The 20,638-nt window shown below is 40.3% G+C and overlaps 2 long non-coding RNA genes across 3 annotated transcripts in view; one reads left to right on the top strand and one right to left on the bottom strand.

Annotated features, from left to right (window-relative positions):
* LOC137442001 (uncharacterized) overlaps positions 1–20,638 on the top strand; it is an 89,512-nt gene that overhangs the window by 35,203 nt on the left and 33,671 nt on the right. The window lies entirely within an intron of this gene.
* The window catches only part of LOC137442002 (uncharacterized), a 363,940-nt gene continuing 360,864 nt past the window's right edge, over positions 17,563–20,638 (bottom strand). For both annotated transcript variants that reach the window (XR_010987559.1, XR_010987558.1), the window contains exon 6: positions 17,563–17,835. This is a non-coding gene — a long non-coding RNA (uncharacterized lncRNA). The remainder of the gene's footprint in view (positions 17,836–20,638) is intronic.

The following is a 20,638-nucleotide window of genomic DNA, read 5'->3' as shown; positions in this document are numbered from 1 at the left end:
CATGCTGGCCACCAATATTTCTTTTAATTAACGGGGACCATTCACCAGAAAACTCGACATACAGACCTCACAGTTGCTCTTCAAGACAGTCATAGCTCTGTGAAATTACAGAAAATTCCACTGTTCCTGCTTTGAGAGGATACTTCTATCTTTATAATTAAGGCCTCATATCAAGTGGAGCACTGCCCTCCCTGAGGGGAAAACCCCTTTTGCTCCCAAGCCCTCAAAACACTGCACTCTGCAGAGCATCTGTGTTGAAACCGTTAGAAATATACTGAGACACTCTTAGAGAAGTATTTTCCCTACAGTCTTGGTTTCTTGCAAACTATCCTATTTCTATTCAGTATCCCCTTCTTAGCATATGCTCCAGAAATTTTTGAGGAATAAATAATGGTCTGCTGTCATTGGTCTTCAGCATCAAACACCTCAGCAGTGAGATAGCTCTGCCAGAGAGCTGAAAGCTGTTAATCCTGCACGCAGATCCACCACCCACAATTCCAGTCAAATGACTTTCCCAGGATAGACTGACAGATTGAAAACCTAATGGCAGCCTGTAAATTCTGCAAGACAGGCTTTCAATATCCTAGTCTATAGCTATGCTTGCTAGTTCTTGAGAATACTTTGGTCTATTCCTTCCTCATCCCATTTCTAAAACACCATCAGAAAATCTTGAAATCCTATCATTTTATCCCGTATGCACTTTGATGCAAACCAGTTTTTCAGAAACCTCTCCCAAGTTAAAAGAGTAAAGGATAGAAAATGGTTTGAATGTTTTTATCAAAGCCTTCTCATTTGAAATGGTGCCTCTGTGAGCAGTAATTCTGTTGAAGAATGAATTTATGGTCATTTCTCAGGCTGCAGGACATACACATCTATAGCTGTGTCAGATCACTGCATTAGATCAAGTATCAGTCAGTTCAAAGCCCTGCTTTTTGTTTTTCCTGTAGCCTATTTTTGCTTCCTGTTGAGAGACACCTTGACTATCACTTTGCATAAGACCTCAATTATGTGCACAAATGCTTTAAAATGAAGCTTTTTTTTCCACTTTGCTCACAATTACTCCATGCAGTGCTACAGGCTGGAGAGCAGCCAGGCAGAAAGGGACCTGGGGGTACTGATTGACAGCTGGCTGAACATGAGCCAGCAGCGTGTCCAGGTAGCCAAGAAGTCCAATGGCATCCTGGCCTGCATCAAGAATAGTGTGGCCAGCAGGAGCAGGGAAGTCATTCTGCCCCTGTACTCAGCACTAATTAGGCCACACCTCAAGTACTGTGTCCGATTCTGCCAGGGAAAGTTTAGGCTCAAGGTGAGGAGAAAGTTCTTCACTGAGAGAGTCGTTCGCCATTGGAATGTGCTGCCCAGGGAGGCGGTGGAGTCACCATCCCTGGATGGGTTCAAGAGGGGATTGGACGTGGCACTTGGTGCCATGGTCTAGTCATGAGGTCTGTGGTGACAGGTTGGTCTTAATGATCTTTGAGGTCTCTTCCAACCTTAGTGATACTGTGATACCTGCTGTGGTGGTTTTAGGTTATGCCTTTAAAATTTGTTACAGATTTTGAGCAGGAAAGTAGAAAAATATAAATAAATTACTATTGGGTGTGGAAAGGAAAACTAAAGATTATTCTAAACAATTTCACTGGAGAAAATATCAGATATAAGACAGGCTGTACCGAAACAATTCTTTCTCTTTCCTGATCTCTTCTCTGCTTGCTTTGCTTGGGAGAGATTAATCTGCTTTTGCCTGACCTTGGCTGCACTATTTTGGTTAAGCCTAACTACTGCTTTCTCTCTGCTCCTTTTCTCCTTTTAGGACAAGGTGTAGGGGACAGTGGAACAGCTTCCCTGGTCTTTTTGACCAGGGGAGTTTTAGTGTTGTTTGCTAATTGTAAATATCTGTATGATATTGTAAATACTGTATATTTTGTTATAGTCATTGCATTCCATTGTAGAGTGTAGTTTTGCTTGTAAATATAGCTTTCATTTGCTTCCAACTGAGCTGGTTTGGCAGAGTTAATGTTGGGGGGGGAATTTCCACCCACCACACCTGCAAAAACTACAACCAAGACTTTTGTTCTGGATGCTTCAAAATAAAAGATTCCTCTATCAAGATTATGTCTCCAGAAATTGCATACGATGAAAATGCAATGCTCACATCAGCCCTCAGAGATTTCTCTTCCTGTCAAACACAGAGATGTTACTTTACCATCTGTGGGAAAAATCCTATGGAACAAAATCTTGGCCAAATATTTTATTGTATTTCTGTGAATAGTCATTTGGATTTTTTAAGTTATTAATGAGTGCTTTGAAATAATGCTGCATTTACTAGTCATGTCTGTCTGTGGAATCAATTTCTCTCATGCCAATTCTCACAAGTAACACAAGCAGGATCCAACTGCAAATGGCAAAATGTGAGTACCAGAATTCCCACTGTTCTTGTTATCTAAACTATTCAGTAAGGAACAGAATACCACTTAACTTCATTAATGATTGTAAAGAATCTTTGTCAAGATCACTTCTGAATTTCTTAATCTTGATTAATCTAGTCAATTTTTCACTACATGTGAATTTCATTGCTGAAACCATTCCTTTCAAATTCTAACATTTCCAGTACAAAATGTGAGTATGCCAGGAGAATCCTGCTGCTAGGGCAAGGACTTAAACCTCAGCCTACCCAGTGTAAAATTGTTTTTACCACTACAAGATTTGTTGTGGACTTCAAGTCAGAGCCAAACTTTTATTCTATGTTCATAAAGTGCAAAGCATAGTATCTCTGGCTCCCACATGATTCTTGTTATAACTTGAAGAGGAAAAGACACATTAAACACATACTAATAAGAATTAATAAACAATATATTTTTTTTAACTGGTAAAACCAGTTTAGTTTACAGTAGATGCTTTTCCAAAGCATCTTCACATTTAAGAACGACAAATCCTATTAAAAAGTCAATAGGATTTTAGATTCCCAAACCTTCCAAACAATTGCTAAAAATCCTTTGATATAGTTAAGAGTTGTATCATTTTAATTAAATAATTTTATAATTATTGTGTATTTGAGCAGCATTATACTGAGCCACTTACTAAGCAAGGGTTTTTCTTAGTCAAGAAATGCTCTGTTCTGTCCCATTGCAATATTCTTTATCTTCTATTCAAAGGAGAAAACTTTAGTGGTGTGTTACAAGAAGGGGTCGACACACGATCAATGTGATCAATCGAATCCAACTTTATTGAGCATCAGACACATCTTATATACAGTTTACTATAATTATGCCCACTTGGCAACATACTATTGGTTTCTCTCTAAAAGGTTACATCATTGTTCTCACAACTCTGTGGAATTCTTCTATTCGGTCTAATTGCTCTTTTTCCCAGATCTCGCCTCCTCCTTATCTTGCTTGCCTCCCTTCTCAGGGGCAGCTGGACTTCAGCATCCCAAGCAATCAGCACTTTCTCACATCTCCTACTCCACCACTATATTATCAACAGAGAATTCTTCAAGGCCTGAATTGCACAGGTGTTCCTGGGACCCATGTCCCCTCTTGCTCAAAACAAACCACAACAGTGGTGGGGTTTTTTATATGCAATATATCTAAATCAAGATTAATATTTTTAAGGACATTGCCTCCAATTAAATAACAATGCAAAAAATATGCTTGCAGTCAATCACTGTAGAAAACAGTCTCAACAAAAAAGCTTATTTTCTTGTTCAGGAAGCTGCTACTTAAAGTAAAAATAAAAAACCAGCTGTGTTTCTAAAATTCAAAAAGAAATAAAGCCTTTCTGTACTTTCTGCATGTTCACTGTAGGAGTAAATTACAAAATTCATAGTAACTTATAGTTAGCAAAACACTTTGCTTTTGAAGTGTGGTTGAAAAGAGACAGTGACAATGAAAATAGTAAGTTCATAAAACTATATGTGCATATCATAAGGATAACATTTTAATTTGTGTCTATTAGTACAAAGCAAGACTTCCAAGTGATAAACCCCAGCAGTTTAAGACCAGCTATTATAGTTGTTCTCCATGTGTCACAGAAATTCTAATGTTTTGTGAACCTTTTGCTCTGCTACAGTCTCATCAGATCAGCTCTGGTTGTGTACAGCTTGCTACAGTCATCTCACGGAGAAATGTCCTGAGATAAAGAAAAAAATTAACTTCTTTTTGGTATTTAAGCCTGTATGGAATTTAGGAGCTGTGCTTGAACAGAACTGAAGCATAGAATGGGCTGATAGAAACATAATGGAATTCAATATGAGCAAATGCAGAAACCTAATAAACTGAAGCCAGTTCAGCAGAGGGCCACCAAGATGGTCAGGGGCTGGAGCACTTGCCCTGTGAGGAGATATTGAGGGAGGTGTGCTTGTTTTGCCTGGAGCTTCAGGGGCACCTAACAGCAGCCCCTTCAATACGAAGTTATGCAGATGGAGCCAGGTTCTGTATTGTGGCATATTGTTGGAGAGTGGGATACAACAGGATTAAGCCTGATTCCAAGGAAAGCATTTATCTCCAGGAGGACAGACCAGCAGTGGATCAGGCTGCTCATAGAGGATGTGCAGTCTCTCTTCAGGGGAGTTTCTAAGGCATGACTGGATATTGACTTGGGTAATAACCTAGTCTGACCTCACAGCTGACCCTACTTTGAGCAGGAGATTGGACTTGGGAGCCCTTTTGAGGTCCTATCCAACCTGAGGTACCATATGATCCTAAGTCATTGGTAGTTCCTGAACTCAAAAGACTTGTTATGGTTTTGCTGAAGCTGTGTAATTATTTTTTCAAACTTCCAGTGCACCAGAATCTCTGTAAATCACTATGACACTTGATACCAGTATCAAAACAGATAAGAGTTCTTCCTCTTGCCTTCTTTTCTCTTCTAAATGTCTCCTTTATCATTTTTATACAAACTTCATTATTCCTTAGTTTTACTCCATGGAGTTTAATACCTCTTTTACTTTATATCAACATCTAGAGAAATCATTAGAAGCTAGGATATGTTAAAAACCCACAGGGAAAAAACAAAAACAACACCCAACTCCCCAGTTGTATTCCATCATTTTTCTGACTGGTTAAAAGCACAGCAAATCAAAATGCAAAGAGAAATAAATAAACAGTTAAAAACATGCTTTTAAAACTGATTTTTAGAACTTCTAATTTTGCTACAGGTGAATCTATAAACAGAAAAAATTACTTTCAGAAGACCAATGCTTAAATATAAGCAGACCTGTGGAGGCAATGGGATAAATAGGCTTTTTGTCTTTGTGTCCATCTGCCTTATGTTGTATACTATATAAACTGCTTCACACAGCCTGACTTTGTCACTAGAACAGCTTTGTTTCTTTATAACACTGTCCTGCATGCTTATTTAGGTATGTGCCAGTAGTTTTGTTTATCATAGACTTACTATTTAACTTTCAGCTTGGTAGCTGAATACTGAGACAGCTCATTTCATTTGGGGTTACAGATGACAGTGTTTGCGCAATGCTGAGTAGCCTTTTTTGCTTCCACTTACTCCTTTTGCAATGAACACAATCAGCAAACTTCTGAGAGTGTCTCAGCTAAATGTCTTACTAAGAGTTGTCATGTACTGTACCATTTTTTCATAGTATCACAGTACATTAGAGGTTGGAAGCCACCTTAAGAGATCATTGAGTCCAAAATCCCTGCCAAAGCAGGATCACTTAGGGTAGTCCACACAGGAATGCATTCAGGTGGGTTTTAAAAGTCTCCAGAGAAGGAGACTCCACAACCTCTTTGGGCAGCCTCTTCCAGTGCTCTATCACCCTCACTGTAAAGAAGTTTCTCCTCATGTTGAGGTGAAAGCTTCTATGTTCAAGCTTGGATCTGCTGTTTCTTGTCTTATTAGGGCGCACCACCAAAAAGAGCTTGGCCCCCTTCACTTGACACCCACCCCTCAGATATTTATATGCATTGATGAGGTCCCCTCTCAGTCTTCTCAAGACTAAACAGCCCCAGGGACCTCAATCTCTCTTCGTAGGGGAGATGCTCAAGTTTGCTAATCATCCTCGTGGCTCTCTGTTGGATTCTGTCTGGCAGGTCTCTATCTCTCTTGAACTGGGGAGCCCAAAACTGGACACAGCATTCCAGGTGTGGTCTCACCAAGGCAGAGTAGAGGGGTAGAAGAACCTCCCTAGACCTGCTGGACATACTTTTCTTGATGCACCCCATAATACCATTGGCTCTCTTGGGAACATTGGTGTCCCATGGAGAACTTGCTGTCCACTGGAACTCCAAGGTCTTTATCTGTGGAGCTGCTTCCCAGTAGGGCAGCCCCTAACCTGTACTGGTGTCTATTGTTATTCCTCCCCAGATGCAGGACCCTGCACTTGTCCTTATTGAACTTTATGAGTTTTGCCTGCATCCAGCTAGCCTAAACCCAGTTAACTTGTTTTCTGGTGATACTTACTGTTCTCATTCTGTAAATTGAGACTGTCTTGTAAAATTTTAGTCCCCATTTACTGATCATGTTTTTCAACTGAAATGCAGCAATTGCAGCTTGATTCCAGGAAATTCTAGTTAGTTGTTTGTCCTCTGTCCTGTTACACATACTCACCCACTCTTTTATGTCACTATTAATGTGGATTTTGCATATGCTTTCTCTGTAGCACTCCTGTTGGATTTGGCCGTGCCAGGGTACCCTTTGTCTGTTTCTTTCAGTATTGTCCTTATCATCTCAATTACACCTACAATTTGAGGACTTTACAAGAGCACTGCTGAGATCCCCAAAAGTTCATTTTTACTAGAAATATGAGTAGAGAGCATTGATCTTTTCCCTTCATTTTATACTAAAATTACTTACAGGAACAAAAATGATCTGTGGGCTGGAACACCTCTCCTGTGAAGAGAGGCTGAGAGAGTTTGGGTTTTTCAGCATGGAGAATATTATATTCCAGGGAGACTTTATTGCAGCCTTTCAATACCTAAAAAGTTCCCTGTAAGAAAAATGACAGTCTTTTTACCAGGGTCTCTTCCAACAGGACAATGGGTGATGATTTTAAACTAGACAAGGGTAGTTTCAGAGTAGATCTAAGGGGGATGTTTTTTATGCTGAGATAGGTGAAACAATGGCACAGGTTGCCTGGAGAGATGCCCTGTCTATAGAAGCATTCAAGAATAAGCTGGACAGGACTCTAAGCAACCTGCTCTAGTTGAAAATGTCGCTGCTCAGTGAAGGGAGGTTGAACTAGATGACCATTTAGGGTCCCTTCCAACCCAAACCATTCTATGATTCTACTTGTTAATTTCCTATTTAGTGGTTGTCTGCAGATCACCCCAGATGCTTAAAGCTGTAAGTGTGGGTTGCTTTTGTCAGGGTCATGTACTTTTATTGCTTGTTCGAGATTAGTGGATTTGAATACTGCAAGTTTGATAATATACCTTGGAGAATGTGATTCCCATAACCAAATACTAATCTATTTTCTTCAGCTTGGGGCCCATAGTGAGCAAAGGACAGAGGTAAATAGTAGCAGAAGCATCTGTTATCTAGGAAATACAGTTTGAACAGACATGACAAAAAGTGACTTGACCTGGGCTATAGAATATATGTATGGCAGAGCAAAACTTGGTGAAGCATTATCGATCTCTTTTTTTTTCTTTCAACAGTGTGAGATTGCAATCTTACAATTGAGTATCAGCTGAACTTTTATCTCATGAATACCTTCTTTGCTACTAGCCAGTTGTGTAAGTTGGAGGAGAGAAGGAAACACATTTAGGACAGACAGACATCAGTACAGACATACATTGGTAAAACTGTGTATAAAGTGCTTTTTTATGTGTCTAAGCAACACATAGGACAGTCACATCTCTTGACCAAATACGAAGATAATTTGATTGAACTGGTAAACACCAGGTACTTCTAATATAACTTAAACCCAGTATAGAATAATGCTTTAATGAGATGCTTGCCTGTGAAAAAGGCTAGAATTACTGAGGGTTTGTCAGTATTTCTATTTAACTTCTGCTTTTTAAAACACTTTCAGAACACATACTCATACCTGCCAAACAAAAGCTGCTGTACAACATTAGGGATTATTTCCTCACATTGACTTGGGGGATTATAAATCTGCATTGCAAAGAAGCAGCTCTGGTTTTGCTTGTAATTTTTTAGAAACACTTTCAGAATTTACATTTTCTTCAGCTTGAGATACTGTTGTTAACATTATCTAATACTGTGAATGAACAAAGAAAGATGGTATTCCTCTTTTAGGTGGTGACCAAAATACTGTTGAAAACCATATTCATAAATTTGCAAAGAAACATACATTATGCTCAGCAACATTGGGCCCTGTGCTCTTTAACATCTTTATTGATGATCTGGATGAGGGCATTGAGTCTATCATCAGTAAATTTGCTGACAACACCAAGCTGGGGGCAGGAGTTGATCTGCTGGAGGGTAGAGAGGCTTTGCAGAGGGACCTCGACAGGCTGGACAGATGGGCAGAGTCCAACGGCATGAGATCTAACTCATCCAAGTGCCGGGTTCTGCACATTAGCCACAACAACCCCATGCAGAACTACAGGCTGGGGTCAGAGTGACTGGAGAGCGGCCAGGTAGAGAGGGACCCGGGGGTACTGGTCGATGGTAGGCTGAACATGAGCCTGCAGTGTGCCCAGGCAGCCAAGAGGGCCAATGGCAGCCTGGCCTGCATCAAGAACAGTGTGGCCAGCAGGAGCAGGGAGGTCATTCTGCCCCTGTACTCAGCACTGGTTAGGCTGCCCCTCGAGTCTTGTGTCCAGTTCTGGGCCCCTCAGTTTAGGAAGGATGTTGACTTGCTGGAGCATGTCCAAAGAAGGGCAACAAACTTGGTGAGGGTCTTGGAACACAAGCCCTACGAGGAAAGACTGAGGGAGCTGGGGTTGGTTAGCCTGGAGAAGAGGAGACTCAGGGGTGACCTTATTGCTCTCTACAACTACCTGAAGGGAGGTTGTAGACAGGCAGAGGTTGGTCTCTTCTCCTAGGCAACCAGTACCAGAACAAGAGGACACAGTCTCAGGCTGCGCCAGGGGAGGTTTAGGCTGGAGGTTAGGAGGAAGTTTTACACAGAGAGAGTGATTGCCCATTGGAATGGGCTGCCTGAGGAGGTGGTGGAGTCACCATCACTGGAGGTGTTCAGGAGGAGACTTGATGGGGTGCTTGGTTGCATGGTTTAGTTGTTTAGGTGGGTTGGATTGGTTGATGGGTTGGACTCGATGATCTTGACGGTCTCTTCCAACCTGGTTTATTCTATTCTGTCGCTGTGGTATATGCTGCTGTGTCAAGCTGGTGTCCCCCTACAGTTCATATACCCTCATGAGAGGCTGGAGGTGAGCTGAGCACATCACTAACATGGTAACACTGTGCAGATCTACCAGGCAGCACTAGCCTGACCTGTCTGCACTATTGTGCACTGCAGACATGCACTCTGTTTTGATTTGCTTTCTCAAAGTGAATTTCTAGTGGCTTTCAGTTACAAAGAGACTTCAAGAAATTTTGAGTGAGACAGAATTCTAAATCTGGAGTAACAGCTTGAAGAGCTGTGACCTTTTGTCCTTTTCATTTCAGTGGCGCTTGCTCAGCTCCAGTGACACAGTCAGTACAATAGAGTTTCATTCCTTACAAAAGAAAATGTGTGAAAGAATTACATGTTCACATGACATTTGATTCTGGAATGAGAGACCTGTTAAAAGCCTTACCATTGACCTAGCTCAGATAAATCCTCAGTGTGGCATAAGGTTAGATGGAAGTGAGCTGATACATTTAATGCTCAAGAAATTTGTCCAGATAACTAACACTCATAATTCTAGTAGTGTAAACACCAGGTGTACATAAAAATGTTTGGCAGAGAAGGTGATGAGTGTAGCAGTTTGAGTGAAGCATTAACAAGACAAGCAGATTAGATTTCAAAGCTTAGAAATGTGTAGGCAGAACAGGAATTAGACTCTTTGGAGTCAAAGACAGCTTTTTCAAGAGATCCTTTCAGGCCCTCCAAATTACTTCCTCAAAGTGGGCAGAGGGTGTCTCTTACAAATTAGCTCAATCAGAAGTTATGATGCAGGAATGTTGAGTGAAATTCTACATAAGGTCAGGCTAATTATCCAGCCATGCATTTTTTGGCATTCGTGTCCTATGTGAAAGTATTACAGGAAGGATCTGGATATGTTGGAGTGTGTCCAGAGAAGAGCCACAGGGATGATCAGAGGGCTAGAGCACCTCTCCTATGAGGACAGACTGAGAAAGTTGGAACTATTCATTCTGGAGAACAGAAGGCTCCAAGAAGATCTTATTGTGGCCTTCCAGTATCTTAAGGGGGCTGTGACCGGTTGACACTGTCCCCTTAAGAAAGGGAATATGGTGGACGTTAGTTGATAAACGAAAAGAAGGATCTAAACTAATTTCATTGGTAAAGTGGGAAGAAGCACCTTCTGAACTGGGAGTGCAGGAGGGTATCCTGGGCATTCCGGCACTTTATCTTTAGTCTTGCTTCCGCTCCTCCGCAGGGCAGCAGCTTTCTGTGCTGGGCTTTCAGCCAAAGCTTTGGCCTTCAAACTGACAAACCTGATAAGGCCTGTATTAACTGCTTTCCAATTAACACTGCTTCTAACCTTTTTTTCTCTTTCTCTCTCTTTCTAACCTGCTGTGGGGAAAAGGGGGAGAGAGGGGGAGAGCGGAGGTGGGGGACCCCCTCAGCAGAAGGGGGGGAACTCTCATTTCTGTGCTACTCTGTTGTATATCTTTGTATATATTGTAGATATTGTAAAGTTTGTATATATTCCCCTGCATATCCTACATTGCTTTGTAAATATATAGCTCCACTGCTTTGCTAATTCAGCTGTGAGTTTTTTTTTCCCTTTCCCTTCAATTTTCTTTCCCTTTACTTTACAGGGGGGAGGGAGGAGGCTTTTGCGCCTTACCCTTCCAACCCTATGACAGGGGCCTACAAGAAAGCTGGTGAGGGACTTTTTAAGGTGTCAGGTAATGATAGGACTAGGGGGAATGGAACAAAAATAGAAATGGGTAGATTCAGACTCGATGTCCTTCACCGTGAGGATGTTTTTAAGGCCAGGCTGGATGTGGCTCTGAGCAACCTGATCTAGTGTGAGGTGTCTGTCTGTACATGGCAGGGAGGTTGGAACTAGATGATCCCTGAGGTCCCTTCCAACCGTAACAATCCTATGATTCGATGATTCTATTTATAGCTATTACATTTTGGTTATTGAAATTTCAGGAAGCTAAGTATTGCTAGAAAGTGTGCTGTAGAAGACATAGCAGTGTGCTATGGCTTGGGACTGAGAATTGTAGACCTTGATCACTGTGATACAACTTCTTAATCATAAGTACTGGAGGGGGTTTATTGAGTTACTAGAAGCACCAATAAAAAAGGCTATGAAATTAAGGTGGTTCGTACTAATTTGCTATAGTCAAGTAAATCATGTGGGGATGTTTAGCAAACTGCAGGCTTGTCATAAGTGAGGAGTATATAATATAGCATAGCCTGTAAAAACAAATGTCTTCGAACAAATCACTTAAGAGTTCTTTAGATCATAGCTGATGGTTTTGGTTTTTTATTTTTATTTTTCCTCTTTTTTTCCTTCTAGGAAAAGTTGTTAGATTGAAATTGACGTGCAAGTTGCTGACTGCTTTTGATATTTAATCCATAACTTAACACTGTGAGTTTGTAGTACTCAAAAATGTGTTACATCAAAGAGTTATCAACAAACAAACTGACAGTTAAAGGCTTCTTCAGAGAATCCTGTGAGCCATGTTCTCTATCTGTAAAACTAGTCTGGCTCCCCTGAAGTTGCTCCCGTTTATGTTAGCACCTGTCTCTTGAGTCTCACTGGGCTGCAAGCTACTCTTTCCAGACCTGTTGCTAGCCCACCTGCAGTAAATGAAAGTTCTTCCACTTCAACTGCAGACACAAATAACTGCCTTCTCAGTTGTTTCATATCAAGTTTCTGAATGTTAGAAATTAATATAGAAACAAACCAACACCCAGCCAACATTGTTATTTATTACAACATTGTTATTTAGTACTGACTTTTCAAAAGCAATTAAGATTTGCCACAAAAAGTATTTTGTAACTTCACTTACAGTACCCTCAGCCTTTGTCACCATCTGTAAAAGATACAGGCAAGGTTTGAGTGGTTTGTCTAAATTTTAAGAGGCAAAGGGACATCATAGTTTTGTAACTTGGTAATGTGTGTGGAAGGGTCTTAAACTGTAAAGGACTATTGGCCTATGCTGTGGGGTTTTTTAAACAAGGAATGTTTCATTAGCAGTCTGCTTTCATAAACATTACATTCTACCCAACTTTATAGAACACTGTTAAGAAAATTTAGAAATTCTAGATTAAAATAGAACTAAAATGCTGATTACTACTACAAGTATGCTAGATTTTCAGGTAAACAGAAGTTGTCTACAGCTACTTCAGCAGTCAATTATGGGATGTGTTACTCTGTAAAACTGGCAAATTCACTGCCACTGAAACTCAGCAGATATTTTAAACTTGCTAAGAACAGTGCCATTTACTGATGTGTGTCTTAAAGAAGCGCTTGTTACACAGGCATATCTCTGAGACTATGAATTCAAGGGAGTTGACCTTACAGCAAAGTTTCTTCCACACCACCAGCATAGCCTTTGTGATAAACCATATTACAGATAGCCACTGACATAGAAGAGAGCTTGTCTTAGACTCAGAAGTGCAATTTTCTTGTGTGCTTGAAGAAATGGCTAGTATGCTCATCTCATCTGTTTTATAAAATTGCACCACAAATTCAGTGGAATTTGTTATTTATCATGGAGAGGCTCAAAGTTTTCTCACTAAATCATTTTAAAAACCCAAACAAACACTGAAAGACTTCCATCTTTTGTTTGGCCTGAATCCCTCTTGGAATCAAAGTTCCCAAATACATTAAGGAATGCAAATAGGCAGCTAGATCAAATAAATCATTAACAGCTGTCTTAGGATTAATTCTTTTTTCTAATTATATGACAAACAACATGGGTTTATTCACATTATACCTGTCAGAAAGCAATCTGAAAAACAAAATTACTGCGGTAATGTGTTAAAAGTTAGTTAGAAATGCATCACATAAGCAGGGTTTCTGATGAAGTCACTGCAAAGGGCTGTGAAAGCAATTACTGTGCTAAGAGTATAGTATGTGACCAGCTATGGTCTGTGATGTCACGGGAGGCTATGGCATAATTTAAATCACTGCACAGTGGTAGCTCAATTTCTTGAAGTATTAGAAAGTCACCTGAATATATAAACAGTTGTTACTGTCACACATTTCCCCACCATTCATTTTAAAAATATAATGAAATTGTCCTTCTCTCTTCACTCAGTTTTGTTGCTTTCTCATTTATAAAACTTTTATCCTCCTGATACTTGCTCTTTTGTCTCATACCTGCTTTGCTGCATGTGCTCATTTTAATTGTAGGGAATAAAAGAGTGTTGGGTTTGGTGTTGGTTTTAGTTTTTTGGTGTTGGTTTGTTTTTTTTTTGGGGGGGGGTGTTGTTTGGTTTTTTCTATTGTCAACTTTCTTAACAGCTTAGCTTCTTCTGTAGTTGCCACAGGTTAGTTAAGGAATATGGCTTTCATATGAAATAACTGGCAGAGCGCATCAGTCCTTGGTTTGAGAGAGGAAGTTGTGCATGCATATTGTACACATATTTCTCATGCTGTAAATTGTCTTTGCCTGTGTATTTCTTGGTTTAGGTATTTTCTGTGTTATTACTTTAACGCACCTGCACTTCCTAGAATGTAATCAGGATCCGCTAGAGCTTCACTACTCTACGATTCACTCATGTTGTTGAATGTCTTGCATTCAACAGATAATAATGCATTCTTTAAAAGTGCTGAAGATTTGTAACCTCCGCTATACTGACTTCTTTGAATATTTGCTTATCTCTGGTCCCAAATCAAGAACGGATTTTAAATTACTGGTATGTGAGAAGGCCCACAGAATTTAATGAGGCTATTAACAAACTTGAATCTAGGTAATTGCTTAAATACATTCCTAAATGCAGAACTAACAAAAGGATGATATAAATAGATCACTTAGAAGCACTTACTCTGTGGGATTTTTTTTTTTCTTCTGACCTTGAGACCATTGATCTTGATAGCATGTACTATTAATTCCTTACAGTTTATCTTAAGACTCTTACTATATGTGTTCATTTCATTCAACTCCATTAAAACATCATACTGATGGTATGCTGAAAAATGTCTTCATGGCATGCATATCATAACTCATAAGAAACTGTACTGCTAAGAGAGGCGACTAACTTTGGCATAGTTTACGGTGTTTATGGCCAAATTCTTGGTATATGTTCTATTTTGTTATAGTGGTAGATAAAAAAGGGTAACTGTTTTTACATCACTGGAGCTGTTCCAGATAATGATGGAAATGAGGTTAGAACTTACTCGCCTGGTTATAAATAAATTGAATAGCCCTGCTAAGTGCAAAGAACTAAAAGTAAAATGATGAGCTAAAACTCATCCAGATTAGTACTCTATTATAAAGTTGTCCATAAACATTAAGATTTTTTTCAGTATGTCCATAGCACAGTTACAACTGTGCTTGCTCCAGTTACCTGACACAATTCTGATGCAGGTGAACATATTTAAGGAAAAACAGTACTGCTTTTACTGGAGGAAATATGAACTGCTTTAGACTCAGTTATAAGCACTATGTAATTCTATTGACTTAATTGAAGTAAATGTTAGCTAGGATTTTGGTGTCTAAGTCTGTGTCATGGAAATGTATTTCCTACAATGCAGTCATAAAATTATGTATAGATGCATAAATTTTAAATCTACATGAATGCATACAGAATTTATACTTGCACTGCTGAATATTATTGTATGGTATCTATCCGTTGTCAAAGAGAAGAATGCTCTATTCTGCATGTTTGAAATACAACTTCTGCTTTGCGGTTTTTCGGTTGGTTTGGTCTGGCATTCTGTCATGGTTAAACAGACAAGCCTCTTTAGCCTTGTTGTATTTATATTTTTATACATGTGTAAAGTGATTGTTTTGTTACACACATGTTCAAATATAGGTGTGAGACAATGTCTGTCTCCTGCTGTCACTGGAAATAATGAAAATTAAATTATTTTACTTAGCTTTACCGTTAAAGGCTAAGTATACTATGTGAAAGATCATAAAATTAATCTTTGCAATGAAATAATAGTGCTCATCTAATCATTCTTTTGACAACTTGTGAGATACTTAAAAATTTCAAGGATCATAAAATGCTGAGATCTAAAAAGTCTAGTGGTATTAACACCTAGCTGTAAGAGTGAGATTAGTTGAAGCTGAGTGGTAGACTTTAGGGTTTAACTACTCTTAAGAAAAATCCCAATATCATTATCATCATCACCTTGAGTATTGTGTCCAGTTCTGGGCCCCTCAGTTTAAGAAGGACATTGAAACACTTGAACGTGTCCAGAGAAGGGCAACAAGGCTGGTGAGAGGCCTTGAGCACAAGCCCTATGAGGAGAGGCTGAGGGAGCTGGAAATGTTTAGCCTGGAGAAGAGGAGGCTCAAGGGTGACCTCATTGCCCTCTACAACTACCTGAAAGGTGGCTGTAGCCGGGAAGGGGTTGCTCTCTTCTCCCAGGCAACCAGCACCAGAACAAGGGGACACAGTCTCAAGCTGTGCCAGGGGAGGTTTAGACTTGAGGTGGGGAGAAAGTTCTTCACCGAGCGAGTTGTTCATCATTGGAATGTGCTGCCCAGGGAGGTGGTTGAGTCATCGACCCTGGAGGCGTTCAAGAGGAGATTGGATGTGGCACTTGGTGCCATGGTTTAGTCCTGAGGTCTGTGTTGATAGGTTGGACTCGATGATCCTCGAGGTCTCTTCCAACCTTAGTTATACTGTGATACTGTGATTATGCTGTTTCATTGCACATACACTATTTTCTGTATTTTAAACTTGGTATTTCTTGTGTGGCCAGCAGGTCCACTGATCTAGTGGAGGATATCCCTGCTCACTGCAGGGGGATTGGACTAGACGACCTTTGGAAGTCCCTTCCAACCCAAACTGTTCTGTAATTCTATGATGAAGAACCAACAGGGAAATGCTAGCAAAAATATAAAGCCAAAAGCAGCAGTGCCTGTAAAAGAGCACATCAACAGAAACTTGGCAGAGAATTTTCCTCTCTGCTCTGGCTTACTGGGTCTGCCAAGAAGGAAACTGCATTAACCCAAATAGGCCTCCATGCTGGCATCACTTTCCTGCTGGGAGGGTCTGTGATAGCACAGATACCTTTGCACAGCATTGGAGCTCTGTAATCAGGTCAACTGGATGACCAGGTTATGCTGGGCTTTTTTATACCTAATTGAGAAGACTTGAAAAAGAAAAGTTACTTCTTAATTTAACCTTAGAATTTTGTGAGGCTTCTATGTGCCCTTATGCTTTAAGAAAGTTTGTATTCATATGAGTTCTCCTTAGCTTTCTGACATGATAAACCAGTTGTTTCCACACATATTTCTCTTTGCTAGTCTTTTTGTTAGCTTGATTTGCAGTTGAATCCAGTAGTCCTGTTAATCATATTGACAGGATTGTTTGTCATCCCAGTCTCCTTAAACATCTGTGTTGCTGAAACTAGTTACTGCAGCTCTGAATCTGGGGTGGCTGTATTTGATGTCACTGACATCACCACCTTCTCCCGCAGATCTGTCTCTCTGCTATTTTTCTGCAAAACCAAGTGATAGCGAAAATGCAATCTCTGAAGTAGCCCTTTTTGTCAGCCTCCAGCTCTCATGTGTTGCATTTTGGAAAGCTACTGTCTTCATGAGGCATGGATTTCTGGTTTTCATGCTGACTTCTATTTTTTCCCCAGTTGTTGACAAATTTGTCTTTTATGGTTCTATAATACTTAACTTCTATCAAGTATTATTTTTGTGGGATTTGGTCAGTATGTGAGCTTGGATGTAAAACCTTTGCAACTCTCTGATGGTTTTTCTTCTCCATTACAACCATAGAGTGATTTTTCATGGAGAGATTAACCGAGAAGGTAGACTCCTAGGATATCTTCTAGCATGCTGACATGTTCTGTGGATCCTCAGACCAGCTGGTAATCAGTGTTACAGTCTGCATAGCTAAAGTCACAGACTTTATGCTTTATTTTATGCCATCTCTGTTACAATGCTAGATAAGACAATACAACTCAGATTTTTCCTGTACACCTTTATTTGAGAGCCACTCTTACATTATTCTCACCTCTTTGTACAGCCATAACTGATCATTTCTGAGTCAAATGCTTTAGTGAAGTCAAGCACAGGGAGGTCATTCTGCCCCTGTACTCGGCACTTTAGTACTGTGTCCAGTTCTGGGCCCCTCAGTTTAGGAAGGATGTTGACTTGCTGGAGCGTGTCCAGAGAAGGGCAACCAAGCTGCTGAGGGGATTGGAACACAAGCCCTATGAGGAGAGGCTGAGGGAGCTGGGGCTGCTTAGCCTGGAGAAAAGGAGACTCAGGGGTGACCTTGTTGCTCTCTACTACTACCTGAAGAGGGGTTGTAGACAGGCAGAGGTTGGTCTCTTCTCCCAGGCAGCCAGTACCAGAACAAGAGGACACAGTCTCAGGCTGCACCAGGGGAGGTTCAGGCTGGAGGTCAGGAGGAAGTTTTACACAGAGCGAGTGATTGCCCATTGGAATGGACTGCCTGGGGAGGTGGTGGAGTCACCATCACTGGAGGTGTTCAGGAGGAGACTTGACAGGGTGCTTGGTTGCATGGGTTAGTTGGTTGGGTGGTGTTGGATGATAGGTTGGATGCGATGATCTTGAAGGTCTCGTCTGGTCCATTCCATTCTATTCCATTCCATTCCATTCTTCCTTTGAATGTGAGGGATGGAAAGCTTTAATACCAGAATCTGGTCTTATTTTAATAGATTTTTCTATTTCTGAATTGCCACTCATCTACATTAGAATTTATCTCACCTTCTGAGAAATAGACTTGCATGTGAATCAGAGAACCAACATAGGACTTGGCTTTCTCCCAGCACATACACAAATGAAGAGAACTGAAAGAGCGCACAGAGCAGAGCGTCCCACAACACTAGGGTTAGCATCACAGATTACACCAGGTCAAATGAAAAGTGAAACTGTATGGCCTCAATGAATAACTTCAATCTGGCTGGCTTTGGATCCAGATGTTGTGTTTCTTTTTAGCCTGAGAGTGCAACAACTGTTTCTAGGTTTACTTGGGGAAAATGCAGGCTGTGTGGAGGAGGCAGATGTGAAGTAGACATAAAGATTTTGGAAAGTAATTAGGAAAGATTGGATATTCTGTTTTATACTCTTCAGAGATTTGTTCCACCTGGTTTACTGTTATTACAAATGTTTGGAATATCCTTGAAATGTCAAATAAGACAAAAATGTTTATGCCTTTTTACTATAAGTGCAGAATTTCTGGATAAAATGTCTTGAATGTCTTTGTGGTTTTTTTTTAACATAGCAGCCTCTACAGAACAAACAGTATTTGCAATATTTTCTAAACCACTTATTCCAACAATGCTTTAATTTTAAAGAATATTTCCAACGTAAATGTGCAGTGAAATACCAGTATCATTGTCACACTTATTTGACAAGATCTAAAGAGCAAAACTGTTATTACTCAAAATAATACTTACAGGAGCAGAGACTAGTGTTGAGGATGACATACAAATGTCTGTCAGAGTTTGACAGACATCTACCAGGATACTTTCTTTTCTCCCAAGTACACATACCACTCTATGTCTGATCTCACTTACACTGAGAGCCTTATGCTGACAAGGCTGATGAACAACTATCTGACAGAACAAAGACTTGGTTCAAATGAGTGGTCACAAACTTTGAGACCTGTGGACTAGATCAGTGGCTCCAGACAGATTTTTAACTTGGAGGGTTTTGAAATTTGGACCTGAACTTAACTTCTAACTCCATATTCAATGAAAAAGGTGAAGAAGTGCTAGTTAAGTGTTTATGCATTGAAAATTTAACATGATTTTTATCTACCCCATGGTTCTGCATCTGTTACAGAAATCAAATTAGTAGAGGGTTCACACCACCTTTTGAAGTCTAAATTAATTTCAGCAGTAGAAGTATCATAGTGGCAATTTCCTAGCAGCATTGCAGTCTAGAGGAAAAGACATGTATTCTCCTTCTGTCAGCCTGGGGCTAAACCTGGAGGTGTCGCGTCATCATGCTGATTGTTTTCATACAGTCTCTCGCAAGTTCTTGTTTCTATGTACACCATGCTTTGGGAATATCTATGCAAGAATTATTGATTGCTTAATTTTTTACTTCACCTGGATGCACAGCATTGGTTTCCAAGCTTCCTCCTATGTGCAGCATTTGATCATTAAGTGGGCAGAAAATCTCACGTATTTTGAATTTAGATGTCTGAGATGGAAGGGATTTTTTTTTGGTGCTCATTACAATTGAGTTGTTGCTGAACTTTGCCTTCAACCTTTACCGGTCTTAAGGCTACATTAGTGGAATTTATTCCTTTATGGGGCCTATACCTCGGTTTCATTAAGCATGTATTCACTTTTGTATAATTCTAACTTCTCCCACTGGTTTAAAGGTCTGTTACTTGAACATCTCTGATGGGCATACCTTGTGACTGTGCTTTCTAGAGGGAAACATTGAGATTATGTGATTTCTCTCTATAGCCTTCAAACACAGGGCATGAAGTTGAAGCATTGTTAGAAGCTAAAGTTAAGGTGGTAGCCCCAAATTACTTGGGGCTATGAAATAGTTGCTAAGGGTTTTGAAGGATGGACAAGAGCATTCAGGGCTGCCACTTTCCCTATCAGAGAGGAGCTGGACATAATCAGCTTTTATTAAGAACAGGGCACAGGGTGAAGGGTAAGTGGGTTAGAAGCTAAAGTAAATTTCTTGGGGCTATGAAAGTGTTGTCAATAGGTGTTAAGACTTGCCCTATGTCTGTCCAGGCGTGTGTTCATCTTAGTGCAGTCTCCATTGATGCAATGGATGCAAACAGAAAAAAAAATTCCCTAGGGCCTCTGGCCACCTTCAGTCATAACTCACATGCATGTATCACTGAAACCATCATTGCCATGTCTGTGTTGTGGATGTGTAAGGATCTTCTCTTTGCCTTCTGCTGCTCTGTCTTTTTCACCATTACACTTCACCGTTGGTCTTTAATGTTGGACTGTGAGATAGAAATTGAGCCTCTGGAGCTTTAAAGCAAGAGCTCCATCCTGTGGCAGGGTTCAGTTAGGTAGGTCATACCCACTGCCAGATGTGCATAGTTCTGTGCTTTACGTAACTGCTCCCATGTTGTGTGTAGAGCCCTATGCTATTCTTCTATTTTTTTCTCTAAAAGGGTTGTCAAAAAGTGCAACAGGCTGCACAGGGAGGTGGCTGAATCCCTATCACTGAAGATGTTTAAAAGACACAGAGATTGTGGTGCTGAGGGGCGTGGTTTAGTACCAGACTTAGAGAATGGTTGGAGTTGATGATCTTAAAGGGCTTTTCCAACCAAAGCCATTCTATGACTAAGCTTCAGAATCAAGTTCTGTTTTGTAAGCCTTGAAAGTGCTCTCTTGGAGTCCACCAAAAAAATTAATGAGTTAGAATGTTATACTTCACATAGTCAAACACCAGAGATACGGGATCAAGCAGTGTTGTT

The sequence above is a fragment of the Melanerpes formicivorus genome, unplaced genomic scaffold, assembly GCF_026170545.1.
Source record: "Melanerpes formicivorus ecotype bairdi unplaced genomic scaffold, bMelFor1.0.p_v2 SCAF_6, whole genome shotgun sequence".
In the NCBI taxonomy this organism is placed as follows: domain Eukaryota; kingdom Metazoa; phylum Chordata; class Aves; order Piciformes; family Picidae; genus Melanerpes; species Melanerpes formicivorus.
Note: the sequence above shows the minus strand (reverse complement) of the source record. Positions and strands in the feature narration are given on the sequence as shown.